The following is a 12,466-nucleotide window of genomic DNA, read 5'->3' as shown; positions in this document are numbered from 1 at the left end:
GGGAGGGATCAGGATGAGCTGCCTCTTCACTATGATTCTCCTCCCTGGCAGGCCTGAACAGTAAGGACAAAAGTGCTTAACGCCATTAACATTTCAGTGCCAGAGACAAAAAGTTATTCTTTTCACCGCTTGATAAATTGACTGCCTTCACGGGACAGCGGTAATCAGTGATAACTGTTATCACCAGAGACATCTGAAAGAACAATAGTTTTTAGCACAGTTAAGGATTAAAACACTTTACACATTGTAACAACTACACACAACAATGTAATCCCACAATTTACCTGCCATACTTTAGACCACACCCCTAACTACCCAAAATTACACCCCTATACCTGTTGATCATGCACTCTTTACCTCCAAAGCTCAGGCATGGCGAGGGAAATCCATCTGTAAGGTTGAACTGGTGTGTCTGTAGTCCTTCCCTGACATCCAATCAAGACATGTAAACTTAGGGTCTGATTTCGATTTGGACGCGAGTACAATTCTGCATCAGAATTCTGCTTATCATGTAAAATGTTTTGCACTGAGCATGTACATAACTTGCTCCAGTATTTTGAGCTGCACATATCTACAGTTTGTGGTCCCTTGTGCATCAAGAAGAGAATCAGGGGCATTTGTGTGCAAGTGCAGTACAGTAAGGGTGTTGAGGTTACCATGTCTCTTAAGCTGCACATGAGTTGTGTCTAAAATCTGTGTGTTTTAGGCACATTTTTTACACAAAGTTGGTGCCAATTCTATGCTTGTCATGCAAGTACTAACGTGCATACTGGTTATGTCCATAAGATACGCCTAAGCTTAATGCAACTCTATATACAGGCTGACGTCTGTGCAAATTTATGCAGGCCCCCTCAGTAAAGAAATAGACAACATACTCTAGTCTGATTTCTACAAATTTAAAAACGTTATTTCTTACAAGCCTATTGCTGTTGAAATGATGACCAGACCTACTTCAGCCATCTGTTTTCTGTGAAGTAGGTAGCAAGTCTAAGGCTTACTGAGGGCACAGTGCAACATGGTTTACTACTATGTCCTGCCCCATCTAGGGAAACAATATTCAGGGACCAGTGTAGAAATGCAGAGTGCAAATGGTGTTTTATAGTGACAGTGAATAAAGGTGATGTATTTACAATATTCAAATGATAAAAAATGCGATATAAGTCCTCATCATATAAACTGAATCATTATCACCTGTGTCTGGCCTTTTTAAGACTACCTTTTCCTACATACTATTGTCAATTTGTTTGTCTTTGTTGCTTTAGGTTTCTGTGTGAAACTCCTGCTTGGATCCTGACTTCTCCCAGGAGGCATTTGACTCCTGTTTTGTTCCATCGTCCTGCATCGTTTCTTGTGGCCCAGACCCCAGCTACGTTTGACCTTTCTCCTGTATACCCCCTGGTATTGTTGTGGATCTTCCGACTTCTGAACCTAGCTTCCCTGACTTTCCTCTCACCTGATTCTCCTGTGGATCATCATATTGTGCCTGGTCTCAAGCTTATCTGCTAATCCTGGTAACCAGCATTATCTTTTGTTCCTGACTACAATATATCTTACCAGCGTTATCAAGTACTTTTGTTCCTGCCTGCAATATATCTAACCAGCGTTATCAAGTACCTTTTTTACTACATTTGGTTATAACCTGTGTGACCGGTGTTCAAAGTAGAGACACTCTATTTGCATTTGCAACTATTCTCTGTGGTTTTCACACTTGATATACCTAACAAAGACTTTTAGCAAAAAGTCAGTAGAATGTGAAAAGTATTCTTGATAATAACATGTAGCAATAGTATTATTATCACTAGACAGATGGTACAATAGTACTTATTAGCGTGTATGGACTATTATAGCAAGACCTTGTCTCCTACAATCAGAAACCTTGTGATGAAACAGGGATCCAGAAGGGTTGTAGTTAACCAAATTACTACTAAAAAAGTGCTGAAAAAGTCTATGGTGACTAAATTTAGACGGTTTATTGAAACATAAATATAATATGTTGTAACAAAATATAGCAGTTATACCCATTGCTACCATTGAAGTTCCACCTTATTAAGGGACCCATAAGGTCTCCCTACCAGGCTGAAACCATTGGTTAGATTTATTCTTTAGTAGAGTGTACCCAACAGTGCTGTGGCATTCAAGTCTACTGACATCAGCAGATAACATGGTGGTAGGGACAGGCAAGTACAATTATATTTATTTATGAAGAAAAACATACACATACATGGATTAATATCGGGGGTCTAGTATGTAAATGAGAGGGAACAGTATGATATAGCAACATTTCAAAGATGCCAACATTTGAATACAATTACAACAAGAAGCGTTACTGATGGGCAGGTACATCTAAGCACACCAGACACAGTCCAGAGTCAGTGATGGGCAACCAAATATTCTGCAAACTTCAAAAAGGAAATTTCCCTTAATGTTGAAAAATAACCCCAAAACATTCATCCTAAAATGAATGCCTCCACATGCCCTCAGATTCCCGCTTTCCTCAAAATGCTCTCACTTGCCACAATATGTCGTCACCTCATGCCCTCAAACCGTCTTGTGCCATAAAATGTTACCACAAGCCCTCAGATTGCCTTGTGCCATAAAATGTTACCACATGACCTCAGATGCCCACAAGTCCCTAGATCCCCCAGTGGCAGTGTTGTGTGACCGCCGTGCAATTTGCAGAGGAAGTTACAGGACCCGTAAGCCGGCTGCTCCCAGTTTTATTTATTATGAAATAAAGCAGAGAATAAGACAAATTGGGAGAACTGAGCTTGATGTTGCAGGTGAACACTCGCCGGGACACTACCACCTGTTCCCAGTACAGATAATACAGCATATAATACATGCGCTCTGATTTCCTCCCACACTTCAAACATGTACTGGTAGGTTAATTGTCTGCTGACTGAAATGGACCTTGGTGTGTGTGTGGTAGGGAATTTAGATTGTAGGCTGCACTAGGGCAGGGACTGATGTTAATAACAAATATTATCTGCACAGCGTTGCATAATATGGTGGCGCTATATAAATAGACAATAATAATAATCCAAAGCCTGCGCAAAATTCTGTAAAAGGAAGCTATACTGATTTTATACTGAAATTAATTATTTTCAATATATTTATTCAATATTTATCTTTCTTTTTTGCACTAAGTATAGTGTTGCCTAAATTGATGTCATGCATAGCTCATGTTTAGCATCTAGCTGTTTAAAAAAATGGTTTGCAGTATACACTGGTTACTTTATATATACAAGTATTGGATTAATTATAATTATCTGGAATGCTTGGGACATTGGGACTTAACTTTCTGGATAAGGAAGTTTGTCTTAATTTGGATCACCAGGCCTAAAATATACTAAAACATGGATGTGGTTATTCCCCACACTGCGTGTGTGCGTGCGTGCGTGCGTGTCTGTGTGTTATAGGTGAGCTCAAGGTTATGGTTTTCCATCAATAGAACTATCAATCCAATTTTACCTGGTATTAAAAGCAGCTTGAATGTATGGGTGCAGCTAGCACAAGAACTAATAATGTCAGTGCACATAGAAGGAGGCACATGGTGATTATTTTGCACACAACATACATCTCAGCCATTTTTGTATATTACTTTTGTATATTATTATTGAGTCTGTAATAGGAGCTGCATTAACCCTTCAAGAGAGCGCTCACCAGGATTGTCTATTTATACATTCTCAGCCAACAGCAGCAAATAGCAACTTTTTTTCTTCTAGTTTTCAGCACCCGCTGGTCAGAAGGTTACCTGATAACTGATCCCAAACATGTATGTTAGAATAGTCTTAAATCTGTCAAAAAGTTCCCCCACCTGCATGCTTCAAAGCTCTTGATAGTGCTCAGCAGATTAAAATTGCTAAAGCCGTCCAATCAGCTGCACTGATAAATGTTCACTTCTGCCCATGCACGTTCTTACAGCTAAATACCATGGGCACCAGTGGTTCTACTGAAGAATAGGAGGGAGATTTGCTGACATAATATATTCTTTTTCTGTAGATCTTCTTTAAGTAACTAATTGGCCAAATTAGGATCTGTCATTTTTAAGGCATTATGAACCACCTAACTTACAATTGTACTTGTTAAAATGATAATAAATAAATATACGATGATATAATGGCACACAAAATTGACAAGTGAAAAGAATAACAGCAGCATTTTACCTCTCGGGTGACACAGTTATTGTCTTGCTGGACAGTCAGGCAGACTGAGACACAGTGATCAAATTCCAGCCCTCTAACATAATGACATCTGCATCCTTTGGATGGGAGCAAAGCATCTGGAACTGTCATATGCAGTATCTTGTTTTAAAACGAAACAATCTTCTCAATATGTGTTTCTGCCAGACAAGTCCGGACAGCACATTTAAACAGCTCGGGGAGTTCTTTCTCCCCTTTCAGATGTTTGCAGTAACATGCATAGAGAACACCCTCCAGACTAATCTCTCTTACTTTCTGCATTTGCTAATTGTTTTTTCAGATGTATCGGGCGGGACAAGGGGCTAAGTCTCGGAGGATCCAGGGGCCTAGAAAAGTTGAACAATTTTCTGGAACTGGAAAAAGATAATGTTGATAGTCTTTGTATGAGATACATTTAAATCCCTTTATTGCAACTGCTTTGCCAGGTCAATGATCTGAATCTATTTCTATCAAAGAGGTTGAACAAGACAGTGTAGGCCAATTTTAACGCCTTCAAAGCCTCTAATCCCATTACAAGAACATGCAATTTTTGCTCCTAAAAAGAGCCTGATCTAACCTTGTAAATGAAAATAAATAGTGCTTAGTAACATCAAATTTCAGAAGCAGCTCCCACAATGCACTTTGTCCTTGACATTGTTGTGTATTATTAGCCCTGTTTTGCCTTAAGAAGCAACAACTCCAGCATGACCGCCAAAATAGCTTAACAGCGAATGCCACGAGGAACCAGAGAATGTCTAGCGCTGCTATCCTAGACATATTTATATTTGCCGTGGACAGATCCAAGAAATAGAAGGTTAAATAGATGCTACTCTGTTGTGCATTTCATCTGGGAGTAGCTGTACATCCAAAATGTTGTAGTGAAATTGATACACAGCAGCTGCAGCTTACTTAATAAGCAGTTAATGTAGCTAGCAGAACTCAAGGATGTTTCCCAGATCAGCTAAACAATGAAGAGCTCTGTTGTTTAACATCAACATTACTGCTCACATCTTGATGAGCAGTGGAATCAGAGGGAGGACGCTTTTATCTGTCTCTCTGCAGCAGGACTATATGATTTGTGGCTAGTGCATCCTACAAAGCCGAACCCTCCAGGGAGCGGAGGGGACTGCAGTTGGAGGAAGGAAGTAAATACTTTGAGAAGGATAAACACAGCCTCAGGAAAGCACTGCAGATGGGCAAGGATCGGTAAACTCAGACACATGGGACATTAGTTTCCTTTGAAATAGCTATAAATAGGACAGGGCTAATTGTGGTACCACTCACTAAGCCTTAAAATGCCATTACAAGGCAAAAATACAGTGTGACACAACCTCTAATAACCTGTTTGTTTTTTGTAGTCAAGCAGTTACCAGGCCAGTTGTATGTCCTGTCTGTACAGTGTTTTCTGCTGCACATGAGGGACAACTTCACCAACAAACAACGGACTCTTCATGTCAGGGGCGCACGCAAACATCGGGGGCTAAACAGTGCCCCTACATAGCGGCACTGTCAAAGAAGCGTCCGCGGTGGTGCTGTATTGTAGTACAATACAGTGCCACTGAAATGGAGCGGCTGCGCTCTCTCTATTTTTTATTTTTTTTCTGGGGGAAACCCCCCCATTTAAAATCCTGCATGTGCCCTTACATGTAACCCTTAAAACAAGTGGTATTCGTATTCACTAGGGCCCATTTACAAATCACAAGGAGTATGAACATGCTACTGTTCTTTATGAGCCCATATGCGACTACTATTTCTTTTAGTGCATATCAAGACCCACAACTACTTTGCAGTACTTGGAAACACTTCTGTAAAAAAACAATATGCGCTTTCTAATTTGTGGATATTCCATAAAATGCGCTGGGAGCAAACAGTAAAAGTGTCCAATCAAAGTTTATCTTACTACCACTTTAGGACCACCCACTTCTTTTATTTAAACTTTGAAATATTCCTCCTAAATGCTACTCTTTTTAGCTACATTTTTCATGATTTAGAGAATATCAGGACTGTATTTATGACATGGAACTTTTTACTGCATTGGCCCAAATATACTTAGAAATGTGCCTTAGTATAAAAGTATAGCTGGATGGTTCAAAAGGCATACTATTATTAAGTCAGGTCTTATCACGGTCTCTGGTGCCAGAAAAGTTCAATAATTTTTGGGAGGATGAAAAGACAGTGCTCTCCAGCTAAGCAGAGAATTCCCCTGTAAATGTGCCCTCCCCACCCTTTTATCTCCTTTACATAATGTTGACTCGCAAATTATAATTTGATTTTGCAAAATCTACTCATGCACCTCATCTGTACTCAGTGGCTGCATTTACATAAAAGTAAGGGCATGGCATCTTCAGATAGCATGGTGGGTTACCCTTTACCCAGTCTTAAATGACCCTTAGGGCTAGATTTACTATCAGGCGTGTTTGTAAACCCGCCGACTTTTGGCGGGTTTGGTGGCGGTTTAGCCATCGCCGGATTTACTAAGGCTAAACCCGCCGTCCAAACGACCAGAAATGCTGTTTTCAAATCCGCCTCTGTATAAAGCGCCATGACGGTTTCAACAATGTTCAACATACAAACAGCCGGATTTACTATTAGGGGGTTTTTAAAGCCACCGGAAAACCGCCATTCAAAGACCAAAATGAAAGCGCTGCTTGTGAGTGGCGAGATTGTTCAAACGGTGTGCTGTTTCAGGTATTTGGTCAATCAGAACAGAAGGGAAAGGGCCATTTCATGTACAAAGTTTGTTCCTTTGGGATTGTATATGTTAAAAGTCCAGTGTCTTGTAATTGCAGTGTTTTTTTGGTTTCTTTTTCTCTTGTGTTTTCCCACCATGCAATTTATTTACTGATTTCCACATTTGTTGTTTTTTATTTTAATATTGCAACAAATCCCTTAACAGAGTGTAAAAGCAATTCTAAATGTACTCAATAAAGAATGGGTTTCTGGCTGATGACTCCTCTGCTGCATCCTCACACATCTGCATAGCACAAATTCAATGAGGCACATACCCACTAGTAGAGGTGTGTTATAGCGTACCTTTGTACTTTTGTAAACTAGGTTCAGGTTACTAGAATAATCTGGTTGGGTGGCTATGTATGCACCTGAAAAGGGGTCTGATATTATCCTGGCTGGCTGTTTGATACATAATCTAGCATTACATCAATTTACCCCACCGATTATTGCAGTAGACAGTGAAGAAGAAGGGGTCCGTGTCACATCTGGTGATGTGCAGAGCACAGAGGGCGGAAGGCAGATTAGAGTCCGTCTCATTACAAACTACTTCACATGTAAGTGCAGAATAGGAAAAACATTTATTGCTCTAAAATGTGTTTGATGTGAGTGCAATGTTTTTTTATTTAAATTGTTTTGTACATTGGAACCTTTAAAAAGAGGATAGTGTGTGCTCCTCATGTGGTAAATATGAACATCCCTGGAAAGTGACAGTAAGAGGTCAATGTGTAAGTGATTTGAGTGCATAGTTTTTTTAAACATCAGTTTACTCTTGTTTAAATAGCAGAAGAGAAACACTGACACCATAGAAATTTAACTGCATTTATTGCAGTACAACACAATAAATAATAAAGTATAATGCTTACACAAACTGAACAAAACATTAGGTAATAATAATGTTTTAGCGCTAGCGACGCCTTTTTGCTGGCATATCGCTATGTTTTGACCCACTCTCTCCTCTCCCTCCCCTGGTGCGAGCACCTCTCCTTGGAGGAGTACTCTGTGCCGATCTGCTTGGCGTACTAGCGGTACTGGTGGTGGCCAATGAAAAAGGTGCCGGCAAGCGGGCAATGAGTTCCTGCTGTAGTTGCCCTGCCAGCCGGGTCACGTTCGAATTCCCCTCGCGAACGGAGGAATGTAATGCCTCCACAGCCCCAGTCATTTGGGCCATCTGCACATTTGATTGTTCCCATGCATTAGCCAGATGGTTGATTGCAGCAGGGATCTGGCTATTTGTGCGGTGTATCCGCCGCAACTGGGCCGCAATTTGGGACATGTGGCGAGTTTGGCTCTCCATGAAGATTGTTTGCTGCTGCTGGAAAGCGCCAATAGACAGCGCCATTTCTCTGGCTGGGTCCATACTTTGAGGTGCAGGTTGCTGGTGTGCTGGGGCTTCAGCAGGGCCAGGTGCAACATCCTGGAGGCCAGACACAGGGGCATCCACTGTTTCCAGGGTGATTATGGTTTGGTCATCTGGCTCAGGGGCAGGGCCGGACTGGCCATCTGGCTAGATGGGCCGGTCCGGCTCCTGGCTCCCCCCGAGTCTGGCTCTGGCTCCTTGCTCTCACCCGATCCGGCTCCCGGCTTCCCCCCCGATCCGTCACCCGGAGTTTCCGATGCTGTGCTGGAAAACTGCATATTATTACTTTTGTGCGGCTGCGCGATGTGTCATTGTGACGCAGCCGTCGTGATGACATGCGCAGTCGCATAGGAGACTCTGCGCGATTTCACTTCTGGGTGCGCACAGTGAATGCCGGCAGCCTTTTGCTTATTGATTTGTGTTCGTCCTTCATTTTAGTTAGTTTTAAGCAAAAAAGAGTGCTTTTTTGTCATTGTTTCCGGGGGGGTGGTGGTGTAAGGAAATACCTGCGGGGGGAAGAAGTAAATGTAATGGCAGGGGGAGGCAATGACTGCAGGGGGGGGGGGGGGGGGGGTTTAAGGAAATTCCTGCAAGGTGGTATAAGAAAATTACTTTAGGGGGGGGGGGTGTGTAAGGAAATACCTATGGGGGGAATAAGTAAAAATTATTGCAGGGGGGGGCAATGACTGCAGGGGTGGGTATAAGGAAATTACTTTAGGGGGGTATAAGGAAATTACTTTAGGGGGGGTGTAAGGAAATACCTGCGGAGGGGAATAAGTAAAAATTATTGCAGGGGGAGGCAATAACTTCGGGGGGGGGGTTATTAGGAAATTACTTTGGGGGGGTGTAAGGAAATACCTGCGGGGGTGGGGGATTAGTAAAAATGGTTGCAGGGGGGGGGGGGTGGTGGTGGTGTAAGGAAATACCTGCGGGGGGAAGAAGTAAAAATAATTGCAGGGGGAAGCAATGACTGCAGGGGGGGGGGTGGTGGTGTAAGGAAATACCTGCGGGGGTGGGGGATTAGTAAAAATGGTTGCAGGGGGGGGGCAATGGCTGTAGGAGGGGGAAATGAAAATACCTGCAGGGGTGACAATGACTGTAGGAAAGGGCTAATGAAACATCTCAGTTTAGTAAATTCCCCCCGAAGTACCGCGGCGTAAAAGGCATTACCGTTATCACGGCAAAACTAAATCGGCTGCCTGCTCGCAGCTCAGAGAGCAGCGAGCAAAAAGCCGGCGTTAAAACTACCGTAATAGCGGTATTTATGCGCACTATTACCGTAATAATGGTAATAGTGCGCAGGCCGCGTTACTTTTTCAAATAACTCGGCCAATTGAATTCCCCCCATGGTTTGTTTATATTGCAGTAAATAGGCACTTTATTGCAGTTTTGTGCAATGTTTGTTTTACATGTTAATATGATATGTTATATAAAATACTTAAGTTAGTTTTGATTTGATGCTGTGGCGTACGAGATTCAATAAATTACTATGGCCATGGCGCCTCAAAATAATTCCTGTCTTACATGGTTCAGGGAAGAAGTAGCAGGGACACATTATACATTGTATTTTAACAATAATTGTTTTTTTTTAAAAAAAACATGGTTTTGTGCATCTCCCAGTGCTCCAGGTGCATTGCACAACAAGGGAAATGATCAGGGTGAGCAGATGACCAAGCGTGATGAGTAAGTTTGTGCTGAAGCTTCATATTGGACTGCACCAGCAACACCACTTCAGCGTCCAACAATATTGTGCATGGAGCCCACAGCAGGTGGGCCTGTGGGCTGTAAATGCCAGGGCTGATTTTTAGTTCCAGTCCGGCCCTACTCAGGGGACATTTGCAAGGACTCCGCTTGAGGTGCCTGGTATGAAGAGGGCCCTGTGTATGAAAAATGAAGGTAAGTATATAGGATATAATATGTTTGTATATTGCATTCTGAACACTGGATATGAAAGAATAATCTTTAGCAACTACAGATTGTTTCACAATGTTTGCATTCCTGATTTCTTGTCCTATGCTACCTGCTTAAGGATGCACTTATTATCCTTTTAATACCCATTATCATTTGGACTATGTATGGTTGAGGGGGCTAAAAAAGCAAAGTATTTTTAACCTACAAATATTAGGATTTATTACGCAAAATCTGGCTAGATCGTGCTTTGGGGTAAACTAATCCTATTTTAGTACTCCCTCTGTGTAGTACATGCTGGGGTATTTTGAATAAACAGCGTGTTTGAAAAGTGGAGATGTTGCCTATAGCAACCAATCAGATTTTAGCTTTCTTTTTGTAGAATGCAATAAATAAAGTAAAGGTATATTCAGATTGGTTATTCTAGGCAACATCTCAGTTTAGTAAATGTAGCCCTAAGTTCGCATAGCAAACCATCTAAAAAAACATAAAAAAAAAATTGCCAGCAACATTTGCACAGAAAATCAATTAACTCCATTATTTAGCACAAAAATATAAATCACACACCTGCTTGCTCTTCTGTGCCCGAATCTCTGACTGGAGGTGTAGGTCTCGGACTGGGACTGAACTGCGGTCCTGGCGAATCTGGATGTATTAGAAAAAGCATACAATGTATTTGCAGCAAAATGCAATTTACAAATAAAATATTTTTGGAAAACGTGTTTGCACATTAAAAAACAGTTTTAAACAAAATTATTGCCCTTTAAATACTGATTGAGTAAAAAAGGCACTTTTAAAATAAAAACACATTTTCAATATTGTTATCGCAAAAAGGACAAATAACTCACCAACTCCTTGGGCAAACGAGGGCGAATCTGTGTCTTGCACATTAATTCCCTCCACTATTTCACGGGGCATTATCTGCCGCAGCTCCTCCTCATTAGGTGGTATATTCAATGCGAAGAGGGGGGCCACCACCCGTGCGTCTTGTGGACCTCCTTTCCTGGGCCATTTTTTCTTTCAGCCTCCTCTTAATGTCCGAAAATCGCTTGCGGCAGTGTGCCACTGTCCTCTTTAGTGGGCCCACCGCATTAACAGCATCGCAAACTCTCCCCCACAGTTGGTGACGCCGCCTTAGAGGAGTCCGGGCTGCCAGTTTGCCTAGGATGACCTCATAGCAGGGAACTATGTGGTGCACCAACACACAATTCTCATCATGTGAGAAACGGACATTCCTCCCTGTCTTAGTCTTCCTGCCCTCTCCTGACTCCTCAAAGTCTCCCTCTCCCTCCTCTGCCCCCTCCAGCTCCATCTCCATCTCCCTCTCCTCAGCCTCTTCCCCCCTCCTATCTCTGGACATTTTCACACAGAAGACAGAAAAACACAAAACACTGAAGGACTGACAAACACAAAGGACAAACTAGACTAACTACAGACACACTCTCAACACAGTCACACACAAGTAACACAGACAAAGGACAAGTCAAATACAAAGAACACAAGACAGAAAATAAATGCGAAAATAAATGTACAAAACAGAAAAATACCACAGGACTACTCACACTTCAATCAGATATCGCTCCACCAATCCACCAAACTCCAACTCTCACCAACTCTCAGCAAACCACAATATTCCAAACTCCTCTCACAAAACTCCTCAAAACCCTATCAAAGAAAAAGTGTCAGGCCAGTGGTTTATATAGGGCTTGTGATGTCAAATCTCCTGACTTTGAAAATAGCCAATAGTAACAGGCCATGAGACAGGTGTAATTTTAAAAAAAAACCGCCTTCACACGAAAGCGCCGTCATTTAAAGCAAAAGCGCCATGTTCTATTCAAAGCCGCCGGCGGCTTTGCGCATTACATCCCGCCTTAACATCGCCGGCGGCTTCAAATTGAAGATGAAATGCGCCCATTAGTAAATCCGGCTGTTTGCAATGCAAACCTGCCGGAAAACCGCTGCGATGCATGGCGGCATCACGCCTGATAGTAAATCTAGCCCTTAGTATTTAATTCTCCATCCACATGGGGGCTAGCAAAATCTTTCCCAAACCTCTCAACATTGCATCACTTCAAATTGGGACATACAGCTAACGGAGTGTGACAACATCACAATGGAGATGTACACACCCCCAGGGATGTGTCTAGTGTGTAAGAAGCACAAGGCCACCTCTTATCCCCCTCCACTTCCCTCAAAAATCTAATTCATAGCTGCATCCGTTCACTGCTGCAGTAACTGGTCATACCGCCCAACCTTCTGATCCAGCCATCCAGCGGGACAAAGGTGTCTG

General features: G+C 42.2%; 1 long non-coding RNA gene across 1 annotated transcript; it reads right to left on the bottom strand.

Moving 5' to 3' along the window:
• Positions 1-9,427: 9,427 nt before the first annotated feature.
• On the bottom strand, positions 9,428-11,111 carry LOC142143003 (uncharacterized). The gene is made up of 3 exons (XR_012689450.1): positions 11,025-11,111; positions 10,744-10,821; positions 9,428-10,145 (listed from the first exon to the last, which is right to left on the bottom strand). It is a non-coding gene; the product is annotated as an uncharacterized LOC142143003 (long non-coding RNA).
• Between the last annotated feature and the right edge of the window lie 1,355 nt (positions 11,112-12,466).

The sequence above is a fragment of the Mixophyes fleayi genome, chromosome 3 (assembly GCF_038048845.1).
Source record: "Mixophyes fleayi isolate aMixFle1 chromosome 3, aMixFle1.hap1, whole genome shotgun sequence".
NCBI classification, from domain to species: Eukaryota; Metazoa; Chordata; class Amphibia; order Anura; family Limnodynastidae; genus Mixophyes; species Mixophyes fleayi.
This window is presented reverse-complemented; position numbering and strand designations above follow the sequence as displayed.